Raw genomic sequence first — 17,275 nt, 5'->3', positions numbered from 1 at the left:
CCTTGCTCTGCTTCCTCATACCCGTCTTTCGGGAGCAGGTGGGACTGTCAGAGGGCAAAAAATGGGCCATCTACTTAAAGGCCTGCAGGGCAGCAGCCCTTGGGCTAGATTGCCTCTAAGGTGTCCACTCAGAAAGTACTGAAATTATGTCCCCTGACATTAGGATACACAGAAAACTAGCTCCTGATTTACAAGTGAGCAAGTAAGGCCAAGTGTGGGATGTCGTCTGAGCCTGCCACAGAAATCTTGAGGAAAAGAGAAGGCCCAAACAGTTGCTTTGTTGAGGTTAGACTGGTCTCCCAGGGTTTAGAGAGGCAAGGGATACATGAGTTTCCCCACAGTGGAGACAGAAATGGTGGACATTAAGTTGGAATGGGATTGTTGAGGATCCTGTCCTACAGGGCCAACGGTGGGGGGGGGGGGGGGGGATAAGGAGAGAACCCGGAGGGATGATGGGAGTTGGAGGGCGTAACACCAGGTGATTGAAGTCTGAGAAAGGAGTCTCACTTGGCAACACAGGTTAAATTTTCTTCTGCTTGAGTCAAAGAAACTGCAAGAGAGAGGGTCTGGACACAAAACCTCCAGAGAGTCCTCCAAAGCACTTTATGGGAGAAACAGAAGATGGCTTTCACCAACTCTGGGGCCTGGCCCATAAAACATGATTTCTCCATCCTAGAGAGAATTGTCCTCTTCCTCCTCTAGGCCTTTCCCACTAGGGCCTTTCTGAGGAGTAATATAGGCAGTAGGAAGTCCAAGGCCATGCTCCCTGTTCTGAGAAGCAGGTCCACATTAGAGGAGGGAAGAAAATGTTATACTAAATTAATTCGGGCATTTTGGTGATTAAAAAGAGCTGAACTTCATATATTCTGAATGGAAGGTGTTTGTCACTTAAAGTAAATGTTGCATTAGCTCCTAAGAGTGAAGAGAAAGTCAGGAGTTTGCAGGAAAAAGCTTACCACAGGCAAAAGATTACCACCACGGGATAACATTTTAAAGGATGGGGAGGGGGGAGGGGGCTAAAAATTAAACTGTGTTTTGATTCCAATGCACACATCAAGCTTGTTTGATATGCCAGTTGCATAAGGAATATCAGTCAGTCTCCTTTCTTTTTTTAAAATGTTTTGTTATTTATTTTGGGAGGAGAGAGATACAGCATGATCAGGGCAGGGGTAGAAAGAGAGAGAGAGACACAGAATCCAAAGCAGGCTCCAGGCTCTGAACTGTCAGCACAGAGCCCGACATGGGGCTCAGACTCATGAACCATGGGATCATGACCTGAGCCAAAGTCAGACGCTTAACCAACTGAGCCACCCAGGAACCCCAGTCAGTCTCCTTTCTTAATGCTCCAGTAAGTCATGAAAAGAAGTTGTCCAGGTCAAAAAGGTTATTTGGCTTTGATTTTTATTTCAAATGTTATTTAAACCCCCACGAGCCATGGGACATTCTACAATATTTCATATGCCTTTGGATGAGAAAGCTTGGATCATTGAACATAAGGTGTGGAGGGAAACTCACAAGTCGTGTCTTATCCCTCACTTTACCGATAAGGAAATCCGTGGCATAGAGCATTTAAATGACTTGCCCCAACACCACTGCTGGTTAATAGCAAAGCAACTTCTGACACATCACACTTCCTTTCCTGATCTGCTCCCAAATTTCCACAGCCTGCTGTAGCTACACCCCCAGTCTGAAAGGAGTCTGAAAATAGAAAAGAAGTGGGCAATTTTCCTAACAATGCTAATCAGAAGTTACAGTCTCCGCTAAAAGAGTGTCAGAGGGTCTCACAAAGCAAGCTTTTAGGGAATGTAGGAACTTAATTACCTTTCTTTGTAATTCATTAGTCACCGTCCTTATAACCTGAGGCCCTTTGAAATACAACTTGTATTTAGTAGCATGGATTCGGAAGACTTTAGATATTAATATGTCCAAGAGAGCCTCTTTCATCTAGTTTATTAAATTTTCCTTTGACAGGCTTAAATGATTTTTAGAACTTATCTTCATGTTTTGTTACAAACAACAAAACAGCTAGGATCACAGAGAAAGAATGTTTTGATTGGAATTAATGATTACTTAGTATATCTCCTTTAAATGAACGTGAAAATGGAGCTTACATATTTAAGTGGCTTCCTGAGATGAAATTGACTAGGCTTTCAAATCCAGGATTGAAGAAAGGATTGTTTGTCCCCAAATAACTCCCTTAGCAATCTGCTACAGCATCATTATATGTACCCATTGCTTTAGGGTAAAACTTTATGTCATCTAAGAATTCTGGGAAAATGCAAATATGTTACCTGGAATGTGACATCAACATTTACCAGTATTCCTTAAAGAGATGGCATGATGAACAGAAATGGCAACTAGGACAGAGACCTTTGGCTGGGGTTGGGTGGGGGTGGAGGAGATGAGAAATATTCTGGGCAGCAGATTGTCCCAGGACAGACAGATAAGGCATCCAGAGAAGGAACCAGAGAAAAGGGAACTAGAAAGAATGCATTGTTTCTTAATGTGCTCGATATAATTAATCATTAGGAAAATGCAAATCAAAGTCACAATAGATATCACTTCACACCCACTAGAATGGTTATAATAAAAAAGATGGGCAGTAGGTGTTGGTAAGAATGCGAAGAAAATGGAACTCACACATTGCTGAGGGGAATGCAAAATCGTGCAGCTGCACTCGAAAACATTTCAGCAGTTCCTAAAAGTTACAGAGCTACAATAAGGCCAGCATTTCCACTCCTAGCTATATATACCCAAGGTAATTGAAAACATATATGTGCACAAAAACTTGTACATGAACATTCATAGGAGAATTATTTATAGTACCGATAAGTGGAAACCACCAATTATTCATCAGTTGACGATTAGTTAAACAAATGTGGTATATCCATACAGTGGAATATTACCCTGCCAAAAAAGGAATGAAGTACTTATTCATACTACATTATGGATGGGCCTAGAAGTCATTATGGTTAAGTGAAAGAAACCAGTCACAAAAGATCACACGTTGTATGATTTCCTTTATATTAAGGACCCATAATAGGAAAATCCATAGACACAGAAAGTAGGTTAGTGGTTTCTAGGGACTGGGGGATGGAGGGATGGGGTAACAGGTAAAGGGCTTCTTTGGGCATGAAGAAAATATTCTAGAATTACATAGTAGTAATGTGTGCACAGTTTTGTAAATTAAAAGCAATTGAACTGTAGACTTTAAATTTTTTTAATGTTTATTTGTTTTTGAGAGAGAGAGAGAGAGAGAGAGAGAGAGAGAGAGAGACAGAGCATGAGTAGGGGAGGGGCAGAGAAAGAGAGGGAGACACAGAATTAGAAGCAGCCTCCAGGCCCTGAGCTGTTAGCACAGAGCCCGACGCAGGGCTCGAACTCAAGAACCATGAGATCATGACTTGAGCCAAAGTCAGATGCTCAACCGACAGAGCCACACCTAGGTGCCCCAAACTGTAGACTTTAAAGAGGTGCATTTTATGGTATTTTAATTATATCTCAACAAAAAAAAATTATAGAGTTAAATGATGCAGAACAGAGAGGGGATGACTGCAGGGGCAAATTCCATGGACGACGGAGAGATCACGATCTCAGGCAGAGGGGATTTCTTTAGAATTCAACCATTTTAACAAGGAGGCAGTGCAGAGTTTCAGAGGCAGGAGTATGGAAATCCGTTTCCAAATTATTCTATTTTCTCAATAGAATAAAACTGAAGTCATCATCTAAGAATGAGGTGGAAGAAGAAATTTGGGGAGGTTTGAGAAGGGAAGCGTGAATGGTACAGCATCCTTGGGAGAATGACAACATGACAGGAAAAGAGCCTACCTGAGGTTGGTGGTCATACATTTAAAGTGAAATATTTTATGTTTTTCATTCAGCCCACTGATGCAGGTGCAGAGTAGGTGGAGACTGAACCACACCTGGCATTTTCCAAGTGAACGTAATATACTCTTGAGATAGTGCACAAGAGTGAGTGTAATGAGCTATGGAATCTAAGTGGAGTAATGAGGGAAACGAGGTTATGAGGACGTTAACCGAGAAAATGTGTTCAGGTTAATGGATTGAGTGCTTTGAAGGGTTGAAAAATGATGAAGGTGGGAGTAGTAGAAGAAGTGGGCTGGAAACTTAGGAAGTAGAGATTGTCAGAATTGGGATGATGGAAATTGAGATCATACAGTTGTTATTAAGGACAATGTCTAAGGTTTATCTTCAGATATGAGTGGTTGAGATAGGGTGGCGAACAAGACCATTAAACCATGGAATCAACAAGAGGTGATTTAAAGTATTGCTGAGCCATCAGGTGTCTCACCTTGGACGATGTGTGCTTGGAGTAGAAAGAGCTGCACATGATTGAGCAGAAAGATGTCCATTGACGAACACAGATCTGGGGCTTAGCAAAGCAGGTCACTGAAGTTTGGACATCAAGGGATGTCAGGATGGTGGTAGGACAGTTCTGGTGATGTCCACTAGTTCTAAACTAGCCTAGTCTTCAGCCGTAGGAAGAGGTGCTAATGGACTGAGCAAAATGAGGTCAGCCAGAGCTGCAGAGTTGTAAAGATTTAGGTGTGTGTGTGGAGTCCTTACTCTTTCTAGAAGCGGGTTCTGACTATGCTTTCTTTCCTCCTACCCAGACACCACGTTTCACCCATTCATTCCATTTCACATTGTTTTTATCTACTGTCATAGTTGGAATTGACACACTGGTTCAGCTGAAATATTTTGAGGTTTAAAAAATTAACTTCTGGGGCGCCTGGGTGGCGCAGTCGGTTAAGCGTCCGACTTCAGCCAGGTCACGATCTCGCGGTCCGTGAGTTCGAGCCCCGCGTCAGGCTCTGGGCTGATGGCTCAGAGCCTTTAGCCTGTTTCCGATTCTGTGTCTCCCTCTCTCTCTGCCCCTCCCCCGTTCATGCTCTGTCTCTCTCTGTCCCAAAAATAAATAAATGTTGAAAAAAAATTCTTTTTTAAAAATAAATAAATAAATAAATAAATAACTTCTGTAAATTGGAGAACAAACATTGTCAGATTTAGGCCAAAGTTGTAGACCTGGTGGGCTTCAATGTCTCACATCTGGCACAGATGTGAGGACCCCGGCCACGAGTTCAGGAGCAATAAGGGAAGCCAAGAGATTCATTCTTCCTTTTAGCAAATAAAAGGGAGTACTTTATAACATTCAAACTCTGATGAATCAAAACTAAGGACAAAGGGGGAGAGACAGAAAAAGAAAACATTTTGAAACATTCTTAAAATGCTCAGTCGCCATAGAGCGTTTAATCACTAGGTTTAAATCAAGGTTTTCCCACGTCTGTCTGTGTGACCTTGGACCATTTTCTTTATCACTTGGGGCTTCACTTTCTTTTTTGAAATGTGTTGGAGTTCATAAGACAAATGTACTATTGCCTTTATACTTAAATATTTTATTATTTACAGTTTCATATTTTAAAAATAAGGCAGAGGGGTTCCTGGCTGGCTCAGTCAGTAGAGCATGCAGCTCTTGATCTTGGGGTTGTGAGTTTGAGCCCCACGTTGGGAGTAGAGATTACTTTTAAAAAATTTGAGAAAGAGGAGCACTCCATTATTTTGCAAAGCAAATGTATTACATTGTTGCTGTCTTTGCAAATTAAATAATCTGCCTCCAAAATATAACTAAGTTCTCCAAATCTGAATGCTGGTTTATTAGATTTTTATCTCATTAGCCACCTGTTCTTATCTCCTACATTAAGTTTTGGGATCCTTCACTCCAGCATTTGAGTGAACAAGAATGTGGTAGAAAAGGATGGCTTAAAAGGCAAAGGGAGGGATGTTTTGTACCTCAACAGATTTCCTTTGTCTGGATATTTGGGGTAAACATTGGTAATGCTGTAGTGGGTTCAGGCTGTGTGGAGGCAGGGAATAAAACCAGATAATACTTTAAGATTCCTTGTTTTGATTTTGGAATAATGAGTAAGAATTTTCATTCATGCACATTATTTCTGGTGGGGTCTGTCTTCTCCTTAGAGCCTTTTTGTTGATGAATTGCACACATCATGTAGTGACATTCAATTTGCCACTGTTCTTCTGGATTCACAGGGGCAATGTCTTAAATGAGGTGTTTATTGTTGCCGTTTCAGGCACAGGAACATGGGAGGGGATGGAACTGTGTGCTCAGCCAGATGGACCGCCATCTAGTCAAATAGGACTGACTCTAACAGGCCATGTGAGGCTCATTTCCCCAGCTGGCTGAACATGGCAACCAGACCCTCAATAGGAAATTTGCTTCAGTGCTTCAAGCCATTCTTGGAAAAAGGTGGCTTATAAGTGTCCATTTGTGTGTTCAGTTAATATGTATGGATCTCCTAAATCGTGCCTAGTTATGGATACTTTTCCCAGTTAAGAGAAGGTAGTACCTGCATTATCAAATGGGCCAATATTTCCTATTCATTCAGTGCCTGGTATTTAGATAGCATCTTCCTTGAAAGAATTAAAATTTTCATGTGTATCTCATTTACTCCTAAAGTCAATGTTTTCCAAGTTCTTGAATTGGCTAGTCCCTTAATGAGGCAAACTATCCAACAAGATTGCCATGCCAACATTGCCTATAAATTAATAAAAATAACCACTACAGAATATAATTTATTAAAAGAGCTTTGGTTGTCTTTTCTCTACTTTCTCCTCTTAATTCTTTTCACAGAGGTATCCAGGTCCTTTGGGATATCCCCATGTTAGGAATTTTGGTAGAGCTGAAAGCAAAGAGACTCCCAAGTAATAGTTTTTCCCGAACTTGTAAAAGCCAAAGCCCTTTGAGAAAATAACATTAAGTGTCCCAGAAGGAGAGTATAGTGATTGAAAGATTTTTATTTTTGTTTTTGTTTTTGTTTTCGTTTTGAGGGCAAGGAAAGAGAAGAAAAATCGCCCAAGGTTGAGGAGGAAAAGAGGCCCCTTCCTCAAGTAGGCCTGGGATTTCCTCCCTTGTAGGAGTCTCTCTGCAAAGATGGCTCCATAGTCCATCTGCGAAGGCTGACCTCACCAAGTTTGCCATAGACGATACTGGGCTTGATGGAGTCATATGGTGTCTCTGTAGTAACCGACGGGGGCTATCTACCAAAGCAATGTTGTGGTGTTATGGGAAACACCAAGAACCTTGAATATTAGGAGATAGTAGGAGGACATGGCAGTTGAATAATGTCAAAGTTGAATTTTGAGCACTTTCAGGAGTGGGTGGAGCTCAGATTCAGACTTGAAGTGATGCAAGGAATATACACAATGGAGTATTACTCAGCCAAAAAATAATGAAATCTTGCCATTCGCAACAACATGGATGGAGCTAGAGAGTGTAATGTTAAGTGAAATAAGTCAGTTAAAGAAAGGCAAATACCATAGGATTGCACTCATATGTGGAATTTAAGAGACAAAACAAATGAACAAAGGAAGAAAAGACACCCCCAAAAACCGACTCTTAACTATAGAGAACAAACTGGTTACCACAGGGGAGGTGGGTGAGGGGATGGGCAAAATAGGTTAAGAGGATTAAGAGTACACTTATGATGAGCACTAAGTAACATACAGAATTGCTGAATCGCTGTATTGTACACTCAAAACTAACAACACTGTATGTTAACTACACTGGAATTAAAATAAAATAAAATAAAATAAAATAAAATATAAATTTTTTTAAACTTAAACAAATGATATAAAGGAAAATTATGAAACACAATATTCCTTACACATCTATATTTGTGGACTAGTGTTCATTCCTACTACACTAACGTTGCACATAGTTTTGCAATTTTCAAAATTGTTTCCTTACCTTAATTACTTATGCCTTAGAATAAAGATATGAATAAGCACTATTATCAGCCTTGCTTTATAGATCGGAGAACTGAAATTCAGAGAAGTGGCACAATTTGCTCAAGAACACATGGCCAAATAGTGGCAAGGTCAAGAATCAAGGTTAGATACATCTGCCCCTAAATTTCATTTTTTTTTTTCAATATGACATGCTGCCTTTCTAATAGGGAAACGAATACCATTCATTAGGTGCTCCTGAGGAGATTGCTGGAGTTATTTAAATATAACTGAGTTAATTTAATCCACATTTAACGATAACAAAATCAGACCTCCATCACAGGTTCTCAGGTTCCTTGTGGGAGAAGTTTACTTGGAATTTTCCACCCAACTGCTTTGAGACCCAGGATCCTTCTCAGGCCCTGGGCATTCCTCTCTTCCTCAAGGAATCTGCCCACCCCACCTTGGTCTATCCCTTAGGGCTTCACCACTGTTATGCACTGGGACATTCTCCCCAGGTTTCCCCTTCCATGCGGTCCCAAATACAAACACAGGGCTCTCTTCTTCCCTGAAGCTATGAGTAACTTACAGAGAAAGAGTCAGCTCATGACCACTTCTAACAGGAGGTTGTTAAAAGCTTATAAATTTCTTACAGCAGTGGTCCCTGTTCTCTTAGCATGGCAGTGTGACCTCTTAAACCTGAAATCTCCAGCTTTCATTTTGCTTCCTAGGCTGCAGATATTACCCAAGTAGAATAATAAGTGCCATCATTTCCTCACTGTTCTTTAGCCACTGCTTTGGCTTTATTTCCCACAATGTCCAACCTAGAATCTGCGGCTCATCATTTCCAACCTTATCCCATTCCTTCATTCTCCTTCCTTTTTACCTACCTAATAAAACACCAATCCTACCTGAACCCCACATCCTCCTTTCCCATGTCTACACCAGAACAGCTGAACAAAACAGCTGAAAAAATTAGATACTACGGCTGCACGAAATCTTACAGACTAGACAATTGGTTTCACCATAAATTCACGGCCCATATCTCACATGAGCCTTCAACAGTGCTGATCAATATGCTTCGTTTCTCCAGGCTTGGATTTTGTGAAAGAAAGAAGAAAGAAAGAAAGAAAGAAAGAAAGAAAGAAAGAAAGAAAGAAAAAATGACTTCCTACCTTGTCCTCTTTGCTGAGGTGTTCCAGGTTCCCTTCTCCCCTCCTCTCTCAGATAACAGCCATGGTCCTTCATTCATCCTACCAGGTGCCACATCAGAAGCACGGGCATCCATCTTCTCCTTTCCTTCGGCCCCGGTGGAGGAAATGTTTCCCTTCCTGCCGCAGGTGCATTCCCCAAGTTCGTGCCCTCTGCCTCCTTCGGGCATCGTCTTTTCACTCTCCTGCACCACCGGTGCCACCTACTAGGAATCATTCTTTTCACATATAATTGTAATTATAATTAATATCTCCCATCTTGTTAAACCCCATATTCTCCCTCCCAGCTCCCTCTGCCCTCAGAGGACATGCCATTGCTCGACCCCACAGCAAAACTTCCAACGAAGTTGTCCATATGCACAATATTTCCGCTTCCCTGCGTCCCAGTTTCTGAAGTCCCACCCATGACCCTTCCATCAAAACTTGTCAAGGTCAACAGTTGCTTTCCTATTCCCAAAATTAGTGCCCAGTTTCTTCCCCTTATTTCTTTTATTCCCTCAACAGAGCTCCATCCCACAGATGACTCCCCTATTCTTAAAGCACTACTCTCTCCACTTCCTTTCCAGCACATTCCCTGGGGTTTCTTTATCTCACTGTGCCCAGTATTCTTGGTCTCCTCTTTCTTCTTCACTTGAATGAAATGTTGTCTTTCCTCCACGTTCTGTCTGGGGCTCTTCTTCTCTCACTCTTTCTTCCCAGGTAATCTCAGCAATTCCCATACCTTTAAATATTAGTGATATTGAAATCCCCAAATAGTAGTTCAGCTTTGTTGAGCTCCAGGCACCAATATTGAACCAGTCTTTCCTGTTTAATTAAATGTCAAAAACACCACATCATTCAAGCCAGAAATCTGCAAATCAGCCTGTTTTCTCCCTTCACCTCTACTCCTTAGTCACAATCCATTAACAGGGCCTGCTTGAAAGTGCAACTATCTTCTTATCTGCCTCTCATCTTATCTCCATTCTCACTATCTTCTCTCACCTAGACTTTTTCAAGCTGTATCCTGCTGTTCTCCTTTCTCCCAATCCTGTCTCACTGCAAAACGCTGTCCCATAGCAGCAAAAATAATCCTTTTAAAACATGAATTGGATCATCTGACCCCCATGTTCTCGGAACCCTCCAAAAGCTTCCCCTTTCACTAAAGGAAACCCAAACTTCTTATGCCCACAAGCTGCAGTTGATCTGACATTTCCTCTGACCCTGTCCTGTGTCCCTCACCTGCTTGCTTACCCTGTTCCGGTTACCCTGAATCTCTGTTATGGCCTCTACACATGCTGCTCCTTCTGTCAGTAACTTCTTTCCCCAAACTCATCCCCCTGCCATATTTTCTCAAAACTCTTAGAGAAGACTTCCTTTTCACCCATCTAGAATGCTCTGAACCTCAGCTCCTTATTTACTTCCTTCTTTGGACTTATCACAATTAATAATTTTTTAGTTCTTTGTCCAATTACTTGCTTGTACTTGTTTACCTGTTTCCACAATAGACGATGGAAAATAGGTCAACTTTGGTATTGAGCTTATAAGGCATTCAAATCTTGTTCCAGATCCTACCATCTATTTTAAAAAAAAAAATTTTTTTTAAGCCTTCATCCTATGTCATGAATATCATAGATGAGGAGGGAGAGATTTTAGTCATAGCAGACTGAGGTCCATTAAATCCAGATGGGCTGGCCCAACTGGACCAGACCAGATCATAGACTTTCAACTTGACTTCTTGAGCATGGGTCCTAGGGAGTTTTGCTATGTCAGATCAAGTGGATAGAAGTCACACTTCCTTTTTATGCAGAGTGATTGACACCTACTCCAAAACACACAAGTCTGTCATTTCTGACCATCTGTCATGTCTGACCATCAGTGTTATACCTTTTAGCATTCTTCATGACTACTTCGGGAGTCCAGCCTTTCCCTGATCTGATTTTGTGGCTTAGCCATTAGCCATTATGAAAATCAGAGTTAACGGAGTCTAGCCTAAAATAGTTCGTTGTGCCATATGGCCAATAAAAAGATTATGATAACTGATGCTTTTAAAATACACCTTGGCTTTGACTCTGTGTGGCCAATGAAATCATTTATTTTTTTTCAAGGCCAAATACCTGTGCAGGCATTGGGGGAGTGTACTTCATAACTGACTTCTCATTGAGTTATGTCTAGGAGGGCTTTCTAGTCTTTTTAATTTGATTTGCATGCCTATAAAATTTCAAACTTTGGTAATGTGTGATTTAGAACAATGTAGGAGGCGTACCTCTCCCATCCACAAAACTTATTTAGAATCATGGTACTTCCATACAAGACAATATACTCAGCAATAAAAAGAAACAATCTACTGATACATGCACCAACGTGGATGAATCTCATATACATCATATTAAGCAGAAAAAGCAAATTTCAAAAGGTCACATATTGAGTGATTGCATTTACGTGATATTCCGGAGAAGACAAAAGTTCAGGGACAGAAAGCAGATCAGGGCTTTGACAGGGCTGGGGGCATGGTCAGGGGGTGATGGTGGTATTGACCACAAAGAGGCATGAAGGAATTCTCTGGGATAATTGAACTATTCTGTATCTTCATTAAGGTTGTGATTATAGAGCTGTATGCCTCCTATGGTACTTTTTATGTGTGGGCTTGGCTAGGCTATAGTATCCAGACATTGGGTCAAACACTAATTTAGGTGTTATTGTGAAGGTATTTTGTAGGTATGGTTAACACCTACCACCATTTGACTTTAAGTAGAGGAGATTATCCCTGATAGTGTGGGTGGGCCTCATCCAATCAGTTGAAATGCCTTAGGAGCAGAACAGGGATTTTCCTGAGGAAGAAGAAACTCTGCCTCAAGACTGCAGTGGCCTTCTTCTGTGGACTTTGGACTTGTCAGCCCCCACAATCGTGTGAGCCAATGTCTTGAAATACATTTCTCTATCCATCTCTCTCTCTCGATGTGATTTCCTCCTGATTCTATTTCTCTTAAGAACCTAACTCGTACAATGTGTTTATCCAAATGCATAGAAATAGGCACCTAAATGATGTGTTCTACTGTATGCAAATTATATCACAATGAATCTGGTTTTCAAAAAACTGATTCACAATATTTATCAGGATTCAGTTGGTAGGAGGTAAAGAGAAAGTGTACACGTGCGGGTGTGCAAATGAACGTGCCTGTGTCCATGGGCACTTGCCATTCTGTGTTTCTCTGCAGAGGCTATGAGGAAGGCGGTTGCATTTGAAAAAAAGTCTTTAAACGTGAAAGTGAAGTGATGAAAAGAAGAAGCCGTCTGTTTGTAGTCTGGGCTGATTAGGAGGTTGTTCTACAGCTAAAAGAGGCAGCACCAGTGCAACAGGGCACCAGTTGGTTTCTGTCCGTGTACTAATGAGTCTGAACACTTGGGGAGGGAAGTCAAATTAAAACGTAACTATGATTTGTTGAATACTCCCTATTCACCAGAGGCTGTGCCGGGCGGCTCAATGTGAACAAGGTGAATAAAATATGGTTACTGTCCTCAATGCGCTCACAGTCTAGTGGGGAACATAATTCCACAAATAACCATCACCCTGGACACAGAATGTTAAGAGACATCAGCCAGATAAAGACAATTCCACAGGAGGAAAGGGGGCAGGGATATCATAGTTGAGCGAGAAAGTCAAAGAGGACTTGGCAAAGTTGCATGTTAGCTGGATCAGGAAACAGGAATAAGATTTCAAGAAGCAGAAAAGGGAGAGGGGGAAGAGGGTATTGGGGGAGGAAAGAACAGTACAAAGATGCATAAACGAAAGTGCAGATCTAGGAAAACATGGACTGCAGGAACTGGGAGCTCCAGCAGGGACAGGGAGAGTAAGTCCAATTTTGTTATTAATTCAATAAATACTTGTTGAGGGCCTCCTATGGGCCAACTTGGCAAGAACACAAGGTATGCATATAAAAGAGTAAAAGACAAAACTGCAAAAGGGAAGGCTAAGGTGAAAACACTGGTTAGACAAACCTTTCGTTAGAAATAGCTTTAAAATATTCCACCTCTGTTTGAGAAATGAATAAACCCTCTATTCGAGAAATGATGTGAAACAGATCACCCTGTGCCTTAAGACCTAGTGAAGATTTGCTCAAGCCATCATTCCACACCTTATTAAATGTCCCATGTCTTTCTCGAGGGGTTTGCTAATTCCCGGGTGCTTAGTCATCTTCACTTCTGGCTCTGATTTTCCACCACCCTTGAATCCTTGTTTTCACATTGCGCCTTCCAGCTATTCTGCTATGTGTATTCCACCCCCCTCCCCCAGCCTTTCTCGTGTCCCCAAGAAGCGGGCTCCTGTAAGTTTCCACTCATTCCTGCATCATCAATCTCGCCCTCCCTGCTGCCTTATTCCAACCATACTACAGACCCTTCATACTTGAAAACCCTTCACCTAATGTCTTGCTCCAGCTACTGGCTTATTCTGTGCTCCTCTCCGTGGAAAAATATTCAGTATTTGTCTGTCCTCGATGTCTCTACTTCCTTACATCCCTTCTTCGTATTTAACAGATGCATATAGTGTAAAGAAATTGTCGGGGCTGGTCTTCTCACTGGGGACCCCTCAGACGTCAGTATCAAATGCTCAGGTTTTTAGAGAACATGATAACCCCTCACATGGCCTAGTGTCTCTTATTCTAGAGTCTCTTTGGTCTTATTTTTTAGAAACAAAAAATTTCCCTTCTCCTATGGAATATGTTGGAGGAGGCTAGAATTGTCATCTGGAAAAGTGAAGAGGAACCTGCTGTCTACAGAATTTCAAGCCAGTCTGGCACTTCTGGGCGGAGGCACCTAGAGATTAAGAACAAGAAGCTGCTATCACCCATCCGTTGAAGAAGCCAAGGTAAACAGCCTCTGCGGTTTTTTGCACATGTTATGCCTGAGCAGGAACTGAGGACTGCTGTCTACAAAGCCGCAGCCACCGCCAATGTCTCCAGCAAACGCAGGAGAAGGCATTTCTTCTCTCTGTCCCTCCCTTCCTATCTCTTCCTTGCCTCCCATGGACAGAATCTTCCCTTTGCTCCTCCATTCCTTCCAATAAATGTAGAATAAATGCTCTGTATCAAAGTTTCCTTGCTTCAGTACCCTGGAGTGGTTTCCAATTTCCTGACTGGGTAGGGACATGCACATTCTTCCCTGCCCCAGTTACTCTGTAACCAGTACCACTGTGTGAGTCTTGGCAGGACTGAGCGCTCTCTGAAATGATCTTGCTTACTTTTGTTCACTTGTTTGTTGTCTCTCTTCCTCCCTCTGAAGGCGAGGACTGAGACGGGAGGAATCTTCTACTGCCAGCTTCACCCTTGTATCACCAGCACCTAGAATAAAATCTGCCTCATAGTAGATGTTCAAGAACTATTTGTGGAAAGAACGAATACACGCGAAAATGAGACTTGGGGACGCCTGGGTGGCTCAGTCAGTTGAGCGTCCGACTTCGGCTCAGGTCAGGATCTCACAGTTCGTGCGTTCGAGCCCCGCATCAGGCTCTGTGCTGCCCTCTTGCTCAGAGCCTGGAGCCTGCTTCAGATTCTGTGTTTCCTTCTCTCTCTGCCCGTCCCCCGCTCACGCTTTGTCTCACTCTGTTTCTCAAAAATAAATAAAGTGACATTTTCTTGGTCCACACTTAAAAAATTATCAACAGAATTCTTTTGGACCTATGGACTTTACTGATGGTGTGGGAGAGACGGAGGAGGTTTGCAGCTTAGAGACCGTATCTTCTTTATGTCTTTCAGACACTGTGTTATTCACTCTCCATTCCCTCCTCTTCCAGCCCCCTCCACAGCACCTCCCTTCAGAGCACACCTACCCAAATTCATCCTGTGGAGGAACAGTCTCCTCTCCTCCCTGCCCCCCACATCCACACTCAGCTCAGGGCTTACCTTTGTATACCCACACTTACCAGTGCTCCTATTTTCCTAGAACTGTCCGCTATCAACCTCCCCTCTCTTCTGCAATGGAAAAGTAGCAGCAGACAGGGTTTGTTTCCCCCAACAATATACGCTATACTTCTTTTCTTAGAAGGCAAAATACCTACCACTGGTTTCAGTTTAAAACATTAAAAAAAATAGTTTATTGCTTTTAGATAGATATTAAATTAGGAAGGTGTCCCCAGATATGGAGGGAGAATAGTGGCAGGTAAGGATGGTCGTCCCTCTTCTGAATCAAATAGTACATGTTAAGGGTAATAAAAGAAAATAAAGATCTATAGCTGAGCTCCCTGGCTATTCTTTAACTGCATAGGCCCACTACAAATTCAAATTCAAGGAGGAGTAAGAAGGGTGGGCACGTTATGTGACACTCAGGCCCTCCACCTTCCGGTTTAACAAAGAAAACTCTTCTGATTCAAATGATTTCCAAAGTCAGAAAAATGAAACTCAGTGAAGGGTGTGTGTGTTTATGAGTGTTGCAAATCTTGATAGAAGACACACAATTCCAGACCTAATTTGAATGCACATCGCTGAGAAAATGCACGAACTTGAGAAGTAACCTTCAGACAAGGTCGGAGTCAGTAGCTCCTTTACCGCTGGGAACCAATCGCAGGACTGGCCATTGCCAAGGCGGCTCCGAGGCCCGGAGGCGGAGGCGTAAGTTGGCAGAGGTGATGGAGAGGGACGGAAGCTGGGAGAGAAAAATAGAAAAGAAAATAGGGATATTTGAATACCATCAGACGTCGCTTCAGGTACATTTTGCTGTCTTAGCTGTGTGAGTCAGCCTGGCCGCAAACAAGCTATAAAAGGCACCGGTAGGGCCGGCTGCAGAGTGCGTATTTTGGGTCCGCAGCCCTGCCCACGTTGGAGCTCCCGGTGCGGCAGCTGCGCTTTCCCTAAATAAGGCACGGGCTGCGGGCACCCCCAGGGTCCAGTTAGAGCCACTCATCTCCGAGCGCCCCCCCCCCTCCCCGCCTCCAGGGAGGGGCAGGGGGAGTCACTAGCTTATTTGCATAATAGTCCTTACTCCCGTCCTCAGCGCTTCGGAAAATGAGAGTTGAACGTCAAGTAGAAAATCTTGTTAATCAAACTCAAATGCCTCGCTCAGCCAAGGAAACGGAGTAAATGAGCTGCTGCGGTAATCAAGTTCCAATTCTTATCTAAAGCCAGGGGCAGGCCGCCCCAAGGAGTGGTTATAAATGTGGGCAAGTCTCCCCCTAGTGGACGAACGGCATCACCTTTCCCTCGCAAGCCGGCCTCGTCCGGGTGAAACAAAAATTCACAAACATCCGGAAGAGAAGCAGCAAAGGAAGCAGCAAATGTGTTATTGTGACATACATTTCAGTCTTGATTTCCAAGGGGTTCTCTTCGGTGGGAAAACACAACTGAGTTGGAGTTTTTACCCACCATTTGAGAATTTTTACCCTTCGTGTGCTAGTTTATTCAACAGCTGGATTCGACTGCCTGCCTCGCCATGAGGAAGGGTAAGCAGAGAGAATGAGCTTTTCTAGAATTGGTTTTGAAAGGCCTACATCACTTCCAAGGGGGTGCTATATTCCGGGACAAGCCAAGGAGGTCTCTGGCGAATAAAGAGTGATTGGGGAAAGATGATCCTGCTGTCATGGACGGTATGAGTCCTGATGTCCTTGCCCCTTGTACAATGGTATGTCAGTAACCTCACCAGACTGACAGTCTGTCATGGGGCATCCTTGTATGGGCCTCTTCTGCCAACTCTACCTCTGTTTGAACCAACAGCCATGCCCTCTACTCTTCCAAAAAGATAGACGAGGTGAGTCATCTATGTCCTTGACTGATCTTGACCAGCCCTTCCATAGTCTGCTCCAGCCATTCTTGACTTTCAGTAGGGAAACCTGAATCTACGGATGGCCCTCAAAAGAGTTCCTGGGATTCTGAATATATCTACAAGTGCACTTTTGTAAGTGTGTGTGTGTGGATGTGTTTGTCTTTTTGGATGAAAGCTTACACACTGGGAATTCATGAGATTTTCACAGTTATCTGTGACCTAAGAAGCATTATAAAACACTGATGAAAAATCTCACTTCACTGGAAATCTCACTCCACTAACCATAGCAGCCATAGGGTACTTAAGCTGTAAGAGTCAGAATGTGGAAATTCAGATCCAACTGAGATTCATTAGGAAAGTAACTTTATCTCTCCAAGCCTCAGTTTCTGCATCTGTAAAATGGGAATGATAACCATAGCATTTAATCCACTGACTTAATGCGAAGATTAAATGATACAATGTATATAATGCACTTAGCAACTTTCCTGACACATAATTGACTCAGTAAAGGTTGGACTTTATTACTCTGAGGAACCCCTTTAAACATGTGTAAAATGTTAGGTTCTTTAAAA

The 17,275-nt window shown here is 42.6% G+C and overlaps 1 long non-coding RNA gene across 1 annotated transcript in view; it reads right to left on the bottom strand.

Moving 5' to 3' along the window:
* The window catches only part of LOC124524698 (uncharacterized), a 46,056-nt gene extending 36,629 nt beyond the window's left edge, over positions 1–9,427 (bottom strand). Inside the window, exon 1 of the long non-coding RNA XR_006965301.1 lies at positions 8,940–9,427. This is a non-coding gene — a long non-coding RNA (uncharacterized LOC124524698). The remainder of the gene's footprint in view (positions 1–8,939) is intronic.
* Between the last annotated feature and the right edge of the window lie 7,848 nt (positions 9,428–17,275).

Source organism: Lynx rufus, unplaced genomic scaffold (assembly GCF_022079265.1).
Source record: "Lynx rufus isolate CCGP_SWC_20201006 ecotype Redwood Valley unplaced genomic scaffold, mLynRuf1.p SCAF_4, whole genome shotgun sequence".
NCBI classification, from domain to species: domain Eukaryota; kingdom Metazoa; phylum Chordata; class Mammalia; order Carnivora; family Felidae; genus Lynx; species Lynx rufus.
This window is presented reverse-complemented; position numbering and strand designations above follow the sequence as displayed.